Source organism: Hippoglossus stenolepis, chromosome 16 (genome assembly GCF_022539355.2).
Source record: "Hippoglossus stenolepis isolate QCI-W04-F060 chromosome 16, HSTE1.2, whole genome shotgun sequence".
NCBI classification, from domain to species: Eukaryota; Metazoa; Chordata; class Actinopteri; order Pleuronectiformes; family Pleuronectidae; genus Hippoglossus; species Hippoglossus stenolepis.
Window position 1 is genome coordinate 7,041,917 of NC_061498.1, and position 17,745 is coordinate 7,059,661.

Here is a 17,745-nt window from a genome sequence, read left to right on the forward strand (position 1 = left end):
TGGACTGGTTTCCAGTGAGCAGTCCAGCATGGGTGAGGTGTAAAAAAAAAGATATGACCTCAATTTCCCAAAATCTGGTGAAGGATGAAGTGGAGGGGATAAAAAAAGTTCAGAGACGGTTGATTCAGGGTGGAGCTGAGGAGGAGGAGGAGAAGGAGGAGGAGGAGGAGAGGGATGATGGTTTGACTAGTTGAGTAAGGAGGCCTCCTATTAGCTGACAAGTTGCTGGTTCAGTCCTCCCTAGCAACCCTATCCAGTACTATGATGATGCTCCCAAGTAAAAAAATACATACGAACCTGATCTTCCAGAAGTTCAAAATCCCACATCCCATTGATAGTATGTGGTGTCATTGTTTATTCAATGTTTCATTATATAGCTGCCTTTCATGGTCACCATACACCACTGGATCAAATATAGAATAAATATCACAGCTCAACAAAAGAGGTGAGTCAAGGGGTCTTTTTGGCCCAGAGTGTCAGTGAATTTAACTTTAATGGTTGAAAATTCAGTAACTGATCCATTTTTCATGAGAGGTGCATTGAGCTGACGTTGGTTAACTCCCGAAGGTTTAAACTTCTACTAGTGAACTCTGTACTGGATGGTGATTGGTTTAACAATAAGGAAAGAAATGCTTGTTGAACAGGGACTAAGTGACGTCAGGACTTTGCATGTGTGTATAATTTAGAGAAATCCAAAAAACAAACAGTATGGGAATATGCGCTCAATTAAATGTCAAATAAAATGTAAAACTCAAAAGAATGCCGACCAACAAGACACATAAAAAAAATAACGACCTTGAATTAACGAGCAGAAAGCCTGAAGTTTTTGTTCATGCACCACTGTGGTTGCACACTGTCCCCTAGAAATTACATTTATGTTACATACAACTAATAACAGCAAATATGCTTTGGCTTAATTACTGTTAACCCAGTTCCTGTTAACATGATGATTATTAATGTTTGCAAAGTCAGAATCTTGACGCAGAACGTATCAGTAAAATGTTTTCTCCGACAACATAAACATTTTCTGTAAAAATACCAACTGCTTGGCGACGCACGCCCTGGGTTGGAGCGTGAACAATAGTAGGACGTGATGCTGTCGTGAGTCATTATCAGACTATGCTCTGTAACATGAAAACAGGAATATCAATGGAATATTCTATTAGCAGCTCATTTAAACACTATAATCAAAATAATGTGTCATTCAGATTAAGGTAACTACTCTACTATGCTGTACTTGTGTCCACGTAGTCATTGACAGCACTGTAAGCAAAGTTAAGCAAAGATCAATGGTCTGGTTTAGTACAGAAAATAAAGTTCAGAGTAACTTCAGACACATTTATTAAAACATTCAAGTGCCAGACGAGAGTAGACTCAAGTTTTTATGCGTGAATCTGTGTGCGAGCGCAGTTCTCTCTCCCCATAGAAACTGCTAATAAGTGTGCGCTCATCGCCAACGTGTCTGGTTAAGTAAGAATAGCACTGATAGGCTACCTCTCAGATTAGCTGGCACCATTAGCTGCTCTCTCTCTCTCCCGTTCCCCTGCATTTCTCTCTCTCTCTCTCCAAAACCATTTTCCACTGCTCGTCGCATAATTGGATCTGACTCACCATGGCAACCAAATGGAAGTAGATTTTTTCTTTTTCCCAGACCCTGTGGCCAAGATCGGAGTCAGTTACTGTCGTCTGACTCACTGTCTAAGATGTTCACCCAGCCGAATGTCCGCTGTGACCAGTTGACGCACACAGCTACAAATACACATGCATATAGTACACACTGCTGTGTAGACACACATTTACACTTTTAGGCATGAAGTGTAAGAGCACATGCATTAAGATATGTAAAACTATGTGTACATACTATAGACTGTGTATTAAGATGGACAACACAATGGCTCCCATGAGTGAAGCCAAAGTGTCTCGATCGCCCCCTTGTGATTGGCTGTTGCACAGGCCCGCCTCCTCAATGTTAATGGATGGGACATGGAACAAACTAAAATTTTTAAAAATCCTAAAAAGATGGTTTCTGTCATTTTCGGTCATTCTTATCATTCTGATATTCGTTCAAGTGTTTATTTTTACAGTAAGTTTGGTTTTTATTAGTTATTTGATGCTGTAAAAATGGGGCAAAACATCATGATTGACAGTGAAGACTGGCTCGTGATTGGTCCAGCGTGTGTATTGCTGGGACCTTACAAACGTGGCTCCACCCCCCGATCGCTACTGCACAGACTCTTGCTCCGAATGCGCAGGTTGGCGGCGTTCATATCCTGGATCATTTGGCTTCATTTCTAGACAGTGGGAGAAAGCGGAGATCTGTTGTCCATCTTTATACACAGTCTATGGTGCATATGTAAAAACTGACACACGCACACAAACACACACACACAGATATAGAATTGTACTCTGACCACCACCATAGAACACGCTATGGAGCATATATCTCACTGGACTATTAACTCAAGATCACACCAGACCAGAGATGACTCCACAAATTCACCCACAAGCCTCAGTGGAGCTGCTGGCCACAGAGACCTTAAAGGTCAGTGTTGTAATATATGACTTCCTTATTATACACACACACACACACACACAAACACACACACAGTACATAAAACTGTGTATTAACACAAGCAAGAACACAGACACTGTTATTGGAGCAGCTGTCAGTATTATCTTTTGAAATGGTGAAACGCACACACACATACACACCATGAGAGCATTTACAACATGCTTATAAACATACATATACATACATACATATATATCATAGAACCATAAAGAAGAGATTATGGTCTCAGGGCAAAAAGAAAAGACAGTTGTTTTTCAGAGTTTGGATGAAAACGTCGAACGATATGGCTTCCTCTTTCATTCCAGGTTTATTTGGATCACATTTCAGCCACACTTTAAGAACTGGTATTAGTCTGGAACCGAGAGTTGTCTTCGTGTAATGAGCAGGTTTTGAGAGCATCTCTGTTTCAGAGCTGCATCATCTCAGTCATTACAGTACTGCTGTTGCGTGTGGCTATATGCTAATTGTGATGTCTGCGAGGCAAAATGAGAGGGAAATGTGCACAGTTCGCATCAATGTTCAGACCACAGAATGCAGATGGAAACTTTTTCCTCTTTTGGGGGTTTCTCACATAAACAACCCAGTTAAGTCTTCACAATATCCAGCTCATCTGACCGCCAAGTCTCACATAGACATTCTACACGGCACGAGAAGATGATTAGCGTTCATGCAGAAATGCAGATGTGCACATGAAGAGAGAAAAAGACAAGAAGGAAGAGTGGGAACAACAGAAATGTTTGATTTATGAACCAACACTCTGTCATAATAACCAAGTTCACTTATACCACAAGTAATCCTTGCTGACTAACAATCAAAAAAGTTAAGGCTTTGATTACACTTCATTCAGCTGCGGCTGTTGTGCAAAGTTGTAAATCCCCAGTGAAGACAACATAGAAACTGAGGACCATAAACAAAACATTATCCGATCTGAAAGCGAACGACGTGTCGCACTCATGTGTCTTCCTGGCACAGCCATTTCTCTGAGCCTGAGTGTATGTGTTGCTAGGAGACGCGCAAGTGTATATGTGTGCGGTGCGTGTGTGGAATGTGTGACGTCTGCTCCCTCACAGGGGCGTGGTTGCCTGTGCGGGACAACACACACACACACATCCAGAGGCTACAGGCGAAGAAGGGGAAGTTGTAAAGCCTCTAACCCCCTCAGAAGCTTGTGTTACTGTCTCTCTGCTGAGGGAGGGGGGGTCCTGCGGTTGACAGGTGCAGATCAATCCAAGCACAAACACAATAGAAATTCAACAAAGAGGACGTTGCAAAGATATTGACAATCTAAAGTGTAATATTATCAGTAAAATGCAGGGAAGAGGACTTTTCCTGCTAAAACAGGGAGTTTGAAGTCATCACACAAACTGTGGCACATTCAAATTTACACTTTCAAGGACATCTCTGAACTCCACAGATCTGTGTCACTCTAACAAATGATTTCCACATCGAAACTGCATCTTGAACAATCTGCCTGCTCCCCTGTCCCATGTAACGCCGTTGATGGCTTCACATAGTCACTTTTAAACTTTTAACAAGAACTAATTTTGCGTGGATGTATACGTATTTAGTGTAAAATCATTTTACTTTGGCTAGACCTTTGGTTAAACCCTTTAAATCACCTCTTCGTGCTCAATTAAGAAACTTGCCTTTATGAAAAACTTCACATTATTCTTTTTGGCTTCGTAAACATGACTTTGACCATGGTTTTATATTCTCTTATTCTTATATTTGCTGCATTCAGTTTCATTCAGATCTTGGTTAAAAGCACTTTATAAATAAAAATCATTCTGTGAGTATACTCTCACACAAGTGTGCATTCCTGGATAAAAGCAATATGCTCTTGCGCCCCAAAAACATTTCTTCAAAATTAGGATTATGCTTATTGATCTGTATCTGCTTGAAGAGGCGATTAAAAACATAACTTCTCTCTATAGAACATCTCCAACACATAAGTCAGTGTGTACGTCCGGTGAAACAGTTCACATTCAACTCTTGCTATTGACTCGCACAGACTTTGCTCATTTATTAGCAGCTGTGCAGCCAATTATCTCCCTGCCCCCTTTCCTGTGTTCTAGCAGCAGCCTCGGCCAAGCACAGGGGAGGAGAGAGAGGGAGGGAGGGAGGGAGGGAGGTGAGAGAAGGGGAGGGCTCCTCTTCTCTGACATCGTCATAAAGGAATCCCCTTCACTGGGATGGGATGGGTCCGCCCACTCCCTTACTCTCTTACTCTCAGCCTGTCTGGCTCCCAGACACACTTCGGGTTCACACACACTCCTGTCTGCACAGAGGAAGGAGAGGAAGGCTGACAAAGAGAGGGACACACAGAGAAACACTGAGAGATGGAGAGAGAGAGAGAGACAGAGAGAGAGAAAAGAGGGCGAAGGACGACGACATGTGAAGTTCACCCGGAGCGTGTGACACTGGAGAGCATGAGGACAGTGAACACAGGAAAGGAGTAAAAACAAAAAAAATGTTTTCTCAGGTAGGTGCAGCATCATGTCTGCCTCTTCTCACAAGTTTATTGTTGACTTTTTACTGTTTTATGACTTTACGATGCAGCAAACCTGTTCTCTCTGCTTTTTTTTTTGTTGTCTTGAACCACTCGTCTTCCACAGAGACACTTCACACTCACTTCACAGCAGTTTTTGCAACCTGTTGATTAGGAAAGACGTTCACACTGAGCGATGTGTGCCTGAACTGTATCATTGGCACTGGAATATTGCCTTGATCTCAGGTCTGCCACAGTGGACCGGCTCCATTACAAAGGTCAGACGTAAATAGTTCCTTTGAATGGGAACGGCTTAATTTCCGTCTGTCTCTGTCTGTGTGTCTGTGTGTCTGTTTGATTGAAGGATTATATCCCCACCCATCCGAATGACTTCATGCACAATAGTTTTGCCTCTACCTGTTTGTCTACCTTCCTTTGCAGCTGTCTGCCGACAGCATGTATGTCATCCGTCTACATGCCCGTCAGTCTGTGTGCCAGTGTGTTGCTGGCACCAGAGACTGGAGAATAGAAGTCGTAAAAAGTTCTTGTAAAGCAGCCGAGAGACGTAGCGGTAGTGGTGAAGCGAGGCCGGAGGCGCTCAAACATTCCTCTCATTGTTCAGAGGCCCTGTAAGTCTGTGCGCTCCCAAACCTCCATGAAAGGAAGGGAATCTAGCAGCTACTGTAGCTAAACCAGTTTCAGCTGCAGTTCAGGGCCGGCTGCCTCCGTCTTCCTGTCCGCCGACCCGTCAGGTTCCCCTCTGGGACTGCTGGCATAGGCAGAACTGGGCAGTAGAAGGCAAAACGGAGCTGAAGGAGGATAACATGTGACTGAGGCACAAAGGGAAGACAAGATAATAATGAGTTATTTTGGACCGGCTTTAGATAACCTCTGCACCTAAGGACATTGGAAAGAGGGAATATGAGGCGGAGGTTTTGTTTTTCTTCCTTTCCGGGAGGAATCATTATGTCACAGAGGGATGGATAGATGGGTTGAATGGATGGAGGAATAGATGGGAAGAAAGCGGGGGAGAAGGAGCAAGAGGAGGAGAGAAGGTTGGGATCTAACACTCCAGCTTTGGCTGCGGTGGGGTGGCTGGGTGGGTGTGCCTGGCAGCAATCTGTAGGAATGGGCTCAGGCTCAGGAAACCATGGCGTAGTGGAATAAAAGTGTGTGTGTGTGTGTGTGTGTGTGTGTGTGTGTGTGTGTGTGTGTGTGTGTGTGTGTGTGTGTGTGTGTGTGTGTGTGTGTTTCTGAATCAATTTGAGCATGTGTGTTTCAGTGGCAGCAGGGCGGCTGTACACTAAGTACAGGGCTGGTGGTGGTAAGGGTGTTTGGCAGCGGATCAGGCCATGGATAGGGTTACACACATTGGGAGCGGACCACAGACTTGGGCTGGGCTCTTCACTGCTGAGGCTAACTTTACAGTCCAAAGAGACTTTGAGCTTTTCTCTTTTTTTTTTTTTTTTATCTGGAGCTGAAAATACTTTTTATTCACAGCCTAATGTCCCACATGTGGTGCGTTCCATTGATTCCAGACCGGCCAATAAGTGTTCCCCTTTGATTCAAGGAAAACTGCACCAGAGAAGAAGGCCCATAGTGGAGCACAAGTCCTTGTCTGAATGTCACTGAATGTCACGGCCTCAGCAATAATTACGCCCTCACACGCAACATGAAACAAATACAATCTCAGTCACATGCGTGCACATACCCAGACACACACACCGTGTCTGGTAGCAAGAGCACCAGGGTGTGGTACAGCGTAAGGTGTGTGGGTTCAAAGATCTAGGTTGAAGATCAGTGGGATGTGTTTTGCAGTTTTACACCAGTTTTTTAAAGTGTATTGATATTTCTGCACTGGAGGTTCAAGCTGAATTTGCATCAAACCAACCGATTTTACTAAAAAAGTTTGGATTTCTACTCCTTCGCTTCTGCTTTTCTTTTTTTGTTGTTGGTCGGATTGAAGATTTAAAACAGTGTTTTGAAAAAAAGAAATTCTGCTGCATCAGGCGTCTCTCATCTATTTACCTTTTCAGGTGATCCAGTTAGTTTCCCACATTTTCTCTGTGCTGAGTCACACTCTTTACTTATCGGGTAGAGTGTGTTTAAGATGTGTAATGGATACGACAGCCATAATGAAACGCAAACGTGGCATATTTAAACTTTAAGAAGGGAATTCAGATGTTATTGTAACCCTTGTGCCCCGTTGTTGACATTGTGTTTTGAGCCGTTACACATAGACAAATTGATTTCACACGAAGCTGAAGTTGGAAACAAACCGCCCCCTGTGAAATTCTCTGATGCAATGGAAAGATAGAAAAAAATTCAATTCAATACATAATTATTAATGAAGTGCACAAAAGTAGTGTAGATCCAGTCTGTGGCTTGGCCGGCCCACTGTTTGCTCTGTGAAGCAGTTCACAGCCTGGAGGTGTGAATGATGTCAGCGAGGTATGTATTTGTACTGTCCCTGGTTTGTGAAACAGAGTGAGAACCCGGCTAACGCACAGGCCGAGTTCGCCCGGCAGCCCACTAACATCACTGTGTTTGTTTATTGATAGTGAGCATATTTTGTCCATAGATGCAGATTGTGTCAGGTCTGTGTGCATGTCTTAATGCACACAGAAAAAGGGCCTGGTGTGGTGGGGGGTAGATATGTGTTGAAACAACAAGGGGTTGAGATCCAGCTGTCTCAACAGCGGCTTTTCCACTTAACTGTGTGCCCTTGTGTAAACGGCAATGTCAATTCTGAACTCAGGCTGAAGTGGAGAAAGAAAACAGGCAATGGCCACGTCTACATTCGGGCCTCTGCAGGTCGTGTGTACAAATATAAGCGTAGTAGAACACACACATAGTGTAAACTGTGCACCATAAAACCATCAAAGCACCCGCACACAAAGCCGTAAGCCATGAAGACTCTCTCTAAAAGCTTACTTTGACTTAACAAGGGTACATCTGCTGGCGATTGTCACTCAATGATACTAATTTTCCAACAGGATGCAACACGCTGGCACAATTATGAGCTGCCATGAGCAGCACATATGGCACAAACCATATGATTATTTCTAACCATAATAAACATCCAGTTTGTGAACACTGTAACAGCAGGACAGTTCTTTAAAAACAAGACGGGCCAAAGGCAGAAGCGAGACATGTTGGGATTCTCACAGCGAGTGTTTGATGTGCTGGACCAGGACAGTGTGCGTCAACCAAATGCCGTCATTACAGGGGAAGGGAAGGAATGAGCTCATAGACATTAACGGCTGCGGGTTTGACGGGGGGAATGCAAAGGAGAAGAGGGAAAACGATGGAAAAGATGAAAAGGCAGAGAAAATAACACACAAGATGAGCTGCTGCCAGATGAAAGGGTGGCGGGACGGAGGGTTTGGGGTTGATGGAGGAGAGGAGTTAAAGGGGAGTGAGCGCGCCGTCTTTGATGGGTGCTGGGACCTCAAATGACATTCTTGCTTGTGACGCCACGTCTTATTGTGCCCATATGGAGACAGACCGGCTTATTCAATAAAACAAAACAGAGTTAGAGAGGTTGATACAATACAAACTGTGTAAAGGTTCACTTTTATGTACTGAATGACATGATACTGATAACCTGTCCCTAAAATTACATGGACCTCAAAAATGCTTTGCAGACAGAGTAAATACGAAGAGAGAGCAGATGGAGGAAGAACCAGCAGTTTTATCATTTCGTCCCAGTAGCACCAAAGTCGCAGTGTCTTCTGAGGGGTTTTAATCTGCTGTTACCAAACCGCTAAAACTAGAGTGGCTTTCAGTAGAGCTCATTTTCCACCAAAGGCCCTACAGTCCCCTTCAATTCAATCAAGATGCACCAACTTGTACACACCCATAGATATAAGTCGCCGAAACATGCCTCTTTGTTTTCATCAAGATCTGTGAATGATTCCCTGGGAAAATTGTAAATACTGAAATTCCTGGAGCCGCCAATGGATCCAGATCCTCACCAAAATGTTGTGGGTTCATACAGGATCCTACCACCGGGTTTCGTGATAATCCGTAATTGTGTAACGCTTCTAACTAACAGACTTACACATCTTGGAATGAAATGAGAGCAAGAACATTGGTCTGCAAGAAAGGAAACTTTTTTTTTTTTTAGTCTGTGTAAAATTTAGAATACAAGTTGTTTTGTTGCGTAATATTTCAAACATTGAACTTTCTTAAAGATACAGTAAAGCGGCGTATTTTGGGAAGCTCATTTCACACTTATTTGAAAAGTTTGAAATATTCATGCTGTGGAAAATAAGGAGACTAGAAGAGGATATGGCAAAATAGCATTGAGTGTGGATATAGAGCCAGTTATTTACATGTGTCCTGTCCAGACGTGTAAAACCCACCGAAAAGGAATTCAGAGTAGTTTGTTCTCCCCCACAGACAATGAGTGTGTGTGTTGTTATCAGATATTACGTAACAGGTAGTTATAAGAAGAAATAACATCTAAATGCAGCATCACTTTCTTAAAAATTCCCAACAATTTCTTAAGAGAATTAGCTTTGGCTCAGCAGCAGCGGAAACACAGCCCAGTGCTCGCCACACGAGGGGCAGAGATAAAGGGGGAAGAGGCCGAACAGAGAACCGTCTTTAAAGGGAGCACCACTTGACTGCCCTCTTCCTTATAACCCAATTCTTCATTCTGTCATTGGTCAGCTATTTTTATAAGAGGCCACGTGAAGTCTGGGTGAAGCACACGCAAGCGGGCGCAGTGAGTCTGACCCGTGAATGACCAAGATGCTGCACATGAGGCGACAGCTCTTTCACACAGAGATACAGATGTGGGAGAATCAGGCAACGACAGGATGGAGACATTTGGTGTTTGAGATGACAGTGATGCAGGAGGTCTACTGGGCTCTTTATCGTTCGCATGTGTGCGTACTTTAAAGTCCCTCTCCCGCCGCAAACTGTTCAGTTGTCTCTGTTGACCAGGGGAATTCCTGGCAGGGTGATTTTTGAGACTACAGGACTGAATCACATTGCCAGGGATTTCCAATGGCTGACATGAAGAAGGCGACCTCTTTCCTGCAAACTGAGACACACAGAAACACACTAATCTGCTAATTCACACAGTCACGTCCGTGTGTCCAATTTGCATACTCACACACAAACACTCGCCGTCGCGGACAGATGCTCGTGCGGCTGCAGGACTTGACCCACATGTGAACAGTGAGTGTTTGCCATGTTCACAGTGGTTAAGTTCTGCCGCCACAGGGCTGCACACTGCAGGGGGCGGTGGGGGCAAAGGTCAGGGAGGGGCAGCGCAGTATCAAAAATCCTGCTCTTTACACCAACTCACACTTCAGAGAGGCGTCACAGTATAAAAAATTGTCTGCTCTTTTTTTTATTTCAAAGAGGAGATTTTAACTTTTTGTATAAAAGCACACGAAACAAACACGAATGCCATATTTCAATAATGTTTCAACAACCATTTCGCTAGTGGCGTTTTCTTTTGCAGATTTATTCGAAAAGTAAATTCTCCTTTAAAACAGTCTGATGACAATTTAATGGCAAACGTCTGCTGTTTCTCATTTTCATTCTCTGACTCTTTTTTTATGGGCCCCGACTCACACAGACTAAAGTCCCCGACATTATGTGTTGAAGTTCGACAGCGCATGTGGTCAAATGCGTGTGTGGTTCACATACGACTCACTCACATTCTGTTGTGAGAGGGGTGTATGGGAGCAGGTATGACTGTATATAAGCTTCTTGTAATACAGTTACTGGTAATCTGTTGAATTAGCTAGTTTGCAGCCTCAGTGTGTGTGTGTGTGTGTGTGTGTGTGTGTGTGTTGTGTCTGCTAAATGTCAGCTGACTCATTAGTGTCGGAAACTGCTCCTGTTCCTTTAGAGCGAGCAATATGTCAACTCATGTCGTCTTTATGTCCGTGGCTGCCAGGGTCTCTGAGGGGCTGTGTGTGTGTGTGTGTGTGTGTGTGTGTGTGTGTGTGTGTGTGTGTGTGTGTGTGTGTGTGTGTGTGTGTGTGTGTGTGTGTGTGTGTGTGTGTGTGTGATGTAACTTTTTGTTTGGTTTCATATTTCATTCACCTGTTGATTCCTGCAGAATTATCAGTGTCATATTGTTTGGATGAATGTGTGTGTGTGTGTGTGTGTGTGTGTGTGTGTGTGTGTGTGTGTGTGTGTGTGTGTGTGTGTGTGTGTGTGTGTGTGTGTGTGTGTGTGTGTGTGTGTGTGTGTGTGTGTGTGTGTTTATGTGAGAGAGATAGAGAGAGATCACCCCTATCTGCCCCCTCCTCACCCCCTGCTGGGTCGGTCTCCCGTGCCTGCTGCGCTGATAATCAGTGTGTGACGTCGGCTGGCTCAGTTCAGCAGGAACAGGGGACCGGTCTCATTTCCACACACACACACACACACACTGCCCACTTAATGACTGTATCTGGACGTGTACACACGTGTGTAAAGAAATTGATTTTGAAAAGACTGAGTTATAAAATGATTTACATGGATGTTTGTGTTTGTCTCACTTTACTCCAACCTATTTTTTCCTTCGACAGATGTGTACACTCCCGTCCTGTAATAAACCACTTGACTCTGATTAAGCCCTGGTCTCTTTCTGTATTTAAAGAACATTAAAAGCTATTTTTATATATTAGCCATTTTAATCAAGAATCAATGTAAAAAGTAGAAAATATTAATTTAGAAAAACACAACCTTTCTTGTAATAAAATATTTGTATTACTTTTTCTTTCAGAATTTGTATGAGTTGCTTATATTTGTAAGATCTCACCGTCCTTTTTTTCCCACTGTCTTTTTTTTTAATAATAAAGCTTAAAACATACATTTTTCAAATAAAAATGTTTAAATCAAAAACTATGGCTGGTCAGTACTTTAATTATCAAATGTGGTTTCATCAACATTAATTCAAATTAAACTTATTTTGAGAAGCACTGTGCGTATGTGTGTGTGTTGTGCTTTGTCATCCGTGTTTCTCTTCTCCTGGTGGAGGTCAGAGGCAGGAAGTGAAATGTGCCACAGACTGAATCCAAAGGTTGCACCAGGAGATTCATATTTACTCAATCAAATTTCACCTTGTGTTTATTTGGATGTTTCACATTTAAAATGATATAGATCCAACGGTAAAGCTATGCAACATTAACCTTTTACTTCCTGCAGTCTCACCCTTTTCCCACACAGCTGCAGAGCTTAAAGTCTGTGAGTGGAAAGAAACTAAGAAAAGTGGAAATAAAATATGCTATCCTGTTACTGTCAATAAGAAAAGAAAACCTGCTCTCGTGAGGTGCTGGCTCACAGGCAGATACAGGATTTAAAAAAAAGGGAATTGAGCAGCTGCACACTCAGAACCGTGAGCCATGTTATTTAAATGTATAAACGTTTCCATTTGATTGGCCAATCAGAAACCTAACACTTTCACAGTATTAAGAAAACAACACGCAGAAACCGGAGAAAAAGCAAAACAGGGGAAAACATCTTACATTCAATTTAGCTGTATCATTTACAAGATATGCATCACTACAAAAATTATGCTTCCAGTCAGAACTAAAGATCAAATAAGGAAAATTAATTAAAATGAATTCAAAATCTAAAATGTATAGATTTTGTAATTGTCTTGCTTCATTTTATGATATTGTGCATTGCTTCCTGAAATTAAAAACAATACATCAGAGCCATGACTGTGCAGCATGTCTGTTTTCTGATTAGTGCTGAACAATCATTTCCTTTAGCGTGAAGCCATAACAGATAAGAAAAAACAGTTCCTTCACCTCTGCTGACAGTAGCTTCAACTTATATCTGCATTATGCAACCGTTCACACATTGTGTGCAATTTAATGAATTTGCCCTTTGGAGCTCAAGAGAAGTTTGGTTAATTTTTGACAACTTTCGACGCATAACTTTTATTTTTCTTCAGCACCTTTTTGTTTCTACCTCACATGCATTGTCTATAAAGTGAGTTAGGGTTAAACTTGTTTTCTCAACTAAACAAGAAAGCTGCCAGAAACCTAAAATAATAATACTAGTAATTAAAATAATAAATGATAATAAAAAAGGGACCCAAATGCCTTTAGAGATTTAGTGATAATTAATTAAAATATTATTACTGGACAGTTATCACCACATAAACATAAATACGGCAGACAATTGTAAGTGATTATCATTTTCTCTGTCAAACATGTTTTCAAAAACATGTTTGACATCATTTTTATAGGCTGTAATTCAGGGTTAATAAATCCTTCATGGATGCTGTAGAAGCCATTTATAAGAATAACTTTTGGGTTTGTGGAGAATGAGACATTACTTGTATTTCAGGTTGGTTCTTGGAATTTATGATTACTTATATCCTGGACCTTCAGAAACTATAACAATATACTACTACTACTATAATCCATTGAGAGCACATACAAGTAAATGTTAATAAGTAGTTTTTTGAATGGATTTTGGTCCAGATGTCCAATGGAGAGGTATCGCTAATGGATCAGAGTGATGAAAAGACAAAGCATCGTACTGGTGGGACAAAAGTTGTTGTTAACAGTTTGCAAATTATCTTTAAAGTAAGTCATTACAGCTTGTAAAACCTTTATTTATTGTGGCATCACGGCAACACATATTTTATGGTCTACAGATTTACAGTAACTATGTGAAAACCCCACAACAGGTTTCTTCAGCTCGTCTCCACAATAAATAAATAGTTCTTTTACTGTAAATAAAAAAGCTGTGCATCCTGTCGCCTTGGTTACCAGAGAGCGTCCACAGTGTTTTTTCCTCGCCGGGTGGTTACCACAGCAACAGAGACACAAGGCCGTCATCAGCCTCAGCCAGCTGCGTCAGAGGAGGAGACGGCGGTTCAACTGACGACTTCCTGTTTCTGAGAAAGCAGCAGGAGGTCGAGATAAAAGCAAAGCCACCTCCCCGTCACTCTCTGCCTCTCCCCTTTTACCTCTCTCCTCCGTTTATCAGTCTTTACCTTCTGTATGTTTATTGCTCTATTGTTCCCCTCACATCTGGATATGTATCCCTTTGTTTCTGCCTGCCCCTCCTCGCTCTGTAAATTTCCTGCTCCCACACACTTTACACTCCCTCACCTGCCGCAACCTCGTGGCCAATGGCCTTCTGAGGTGGGAGTTCCTATGGCAACATAACAGGTAAATAGAGGTGGAGTTAAGGCACTCACCTACACACACTTTCACACACATTCACACACAAGGGTGTATGTTTGGTTCCTGTGCAAATAAAAAAAAAAAAACATTTAACTTTTCATCTCTGAGTTCTTGGAAAGCGTCACACTTAGTTGTGGGTTTGTTTGGGGAAAAGTTTGAGTGACATTTTGACTAACGTGGTGGGGCTCTGCAGGGACGGATTAGTGAACAGGCTCAGTGGGGGTAGACCCAAGGAGGCAGCGGATCAGGGGGCGACTACACAAAGACGCACAAAACAACCACAAGAGGAAAAACAACCAAAGACAACATACTTTGATGGAGCTCATTGTTTGATGAAGTGTCCACGGGGGACAACTATGACAAATAATCACTCACATACTTTTGCAAAATGATAGAAACCTTGTTAACATTGACGTTTAGAAGAGGATTGACACTGGGCATTTTCGAGCACAGACAAGAAAGACATGTATGATGTATGAACTTTTTATATAATATATGAATATCATAGTTATGTAGATTCAGGAAATAAATTTAAGATATAAACTACCAACCCCTACACTGCAGCACAACAGCTTCAACATCTTGATCGGTCAAGTATAGTATTGAATTGTGATTTATAAGCAATTATCCAAAGACATGACGCACATGCTTAGAAGTGTCTTTGCCTGAAAACAACATGCCCGTTCTGCAGTAAAAGTAGGACAGGGTTTCAAAATAAGATTTCCAACAAGACTGTATGCTCTTATTTTGAAATGTGACTATATCTTGTAACGGCTGGTTTCTCTTAGAACCTTTATATTTCTTCAGGGTCCACTTGGTTTACTTACACTTGCCGACCTGATGTCTCTCTTTGACTTTCCACCACACCCATAATTATGATGTCAAACAGATAACAGACCATCGCTGACAGCTGTATATCCGGAATTGTCACATCGCATTGTGGGATTTGTTCAGGGACGGTCGTGTACATGACACAGACACTACCTCTTTGTTCCACTCTGGAATTTTTCAGGAAAATTCCACCACTCAAAGGTAGAAGGTAAAACTCAGGGCAAACAGTCTGTCTCCTTTAACTCATTGCTGTGAGCATAAAGTCAAAAAACTGAGGTCAGACAAATAACTCTGCACAAACGCCCCATCCCCTGTGGAAATGACACATTTACATACACAAGTTCCATGTGAATTTACGTAAAAATTCAAATATGAATATGTAAATGCACACAAACTCTCCACTATGTCATTTCCTCTCTTTTCCCTCCACTCCACACAGATCCACCCCACCCTGCAGCTGTGGGGCAGGTCAGCTCTCCCTCTGCCCTCTCCCTGTCTGGCTCTCTAGTTCTCACCATGAAAAGAAAACTGACCAATCTGGCTGGGAGAAGACATAATTGCCATTATGGCTGCTGCAGCCCTGCACATCACACAGTGTGCTGATTGTTCTGCAGAGGAGGAGGGGGCAAACACTGTCTGCTCCGTGCAGACGCCACACAGTATTATCGTAGCGTGACTACAGCTCATCCACACACACAAGGGCTCTATCTCTCTCTTTTCAGAACCTCTCAGTCCCTCTGTAATCTTTCCATTAAGCAGAGAGCAAACATAAAGTCTCTATGGAGCTGAAATTGCATACGCCGCTGCCTTTTAAGAAAAAAAATCTTTTAACTGTCAAGCCCTGGGTAAACACACACTCTCGCAGTGCCACCGCCAATAGGAAATGATAGGAGGACTGAATGGAAAAGCAGTCTGTACCAAGACAGAAACGCCCAACTCCTGTGTGTGTGTGTTCCTGTACTTATATCTTAGTGAGAGCCATTTTAAGCATAGACCCTACAGAGTGAGGACATTTTTGGAAAGTAAGGACATTTTGACCAGTCCTCACTTCTTCAAAGGGCTGTTTGAGGGTTAAGACTTGGTTTTAGGGTTAGGGTTACGGTTAGGCATTTAGTTTGGATGTTAGCGTTAGGGACTATGGAATGCATTATGCCAATGAGTGTCCTCACTAAGATAGAAGTACAAACATCAGCAAGCAAGTCACCATGTCGTTAATCATTACATTTGAAGGTGACAACGTGTTTTGAGGCTGGGTTTAGGTTCAGGTTAGGTTGAGGCAAGGTTATGATTAGGTTATGGGTAAGGCAAGTAGAAACTATGATGCACGTTAGAGATAGTCACCAGGAAGTGAATGTAAGTCACTGTAATGTCCTCTGAAGTCATGGAGACACAACTGTGTGTGTGTGTGTGTGTGTGTGTGTGTGTGTGTGTGTGTGTGTGTGTGTGTGTGTGTGTGTGTGTGTGTGTGTGTGTGTGTGTGTTGTACTTGAGTGAGAGAGAGGGAGAGAGAGAGAGAGAGAGAGAGAGAGAGAGAGAGAGAGAGAGAGAGAGAGAGGGAGGGAGAGAGAGAGGAGAGAGAGGGGGGGAGAGGGAGAGAGAGAGAGAGAGAGACATATTGGGCTGAGGTTTTTGGGAAAGTTGACCTTATCCCAGTTCCAATTGCACTTCTCCAACTCTGTTTCCATAAAAGAAAAGGTCAACATTCCCACTACAAGAAAAGACACTGTGACACTTAAAATGACTCTAGAATGACTCCAGATGTGTACTACACACACATCTGATAAAAAACTAAATTACCCACATTTCCATTCCAAGGCCTGCAAATATAACTGGGCTGGGAATCTATAACAATGACTGTGTGCAGAGGATATGGGAGCAGTGATTAGCCACAGGAAACGTCCATTCCCACAGCAGCAGACTGATGCATTAGGAAACGTCTTTATCAATGTTACTAGATTATGTGGTTGATTCTGCTGCCGGCAGACGGAGCCGACGGTCTTGTCTACTCCGCGTGAACTCTGCCTCGGTGCATGAATATTGTGTGTCTTTGTATCAGCACGCACTAACCACACATGCGTGAGTTGTGATGACCCTCGGGGGGGACTCAAGGTGAGGAGCTGACTGGAGGCGAACTTTGAACAGAGCAACCACAGGTGGATTGAAGCTGAGCGAGTTTGCCACAACTCCTACGTGCTCACAACCGCACAGTCTTTGATAAACTGAAGCATCAGACAGCACAGGGCTGAGTTCTTCCTTTATCCACAAATGTTCTGCCATAAAGAACTTTTTTATGATGCCTATAATGTTCAGCTTGTAATGACACTGTCTTCTAGATGTTAGTTTAAAGTGTTTTGTATTGATTGTGCTGCCCTGGACTGCATTATATTCAGAGAGTTTCTCATTTTCTACCAATTAGAACCACCATTCAGCATAATGTGGTCATTATCACCATGTTTAAATATAGGCTCAGTAAAACATTATCAAAAAATATATATCAAACTCTGCAAAGGCAGAATTTAAGACAGGTGCTGTTGTATTGGAACAACTACACTGATGGAGGCCGGGTTCAGGTGGATGCGCGAGTTGTGTACTAATCGCAGGGTTGGCAGTTTGATAGCTGGCTCCTCCTGGGCCTGTGCCACAGTGTCCTTGGGCAAGACGCTGAACCCCAAGTTGCTCCAAATGGCAGATGAGCATGA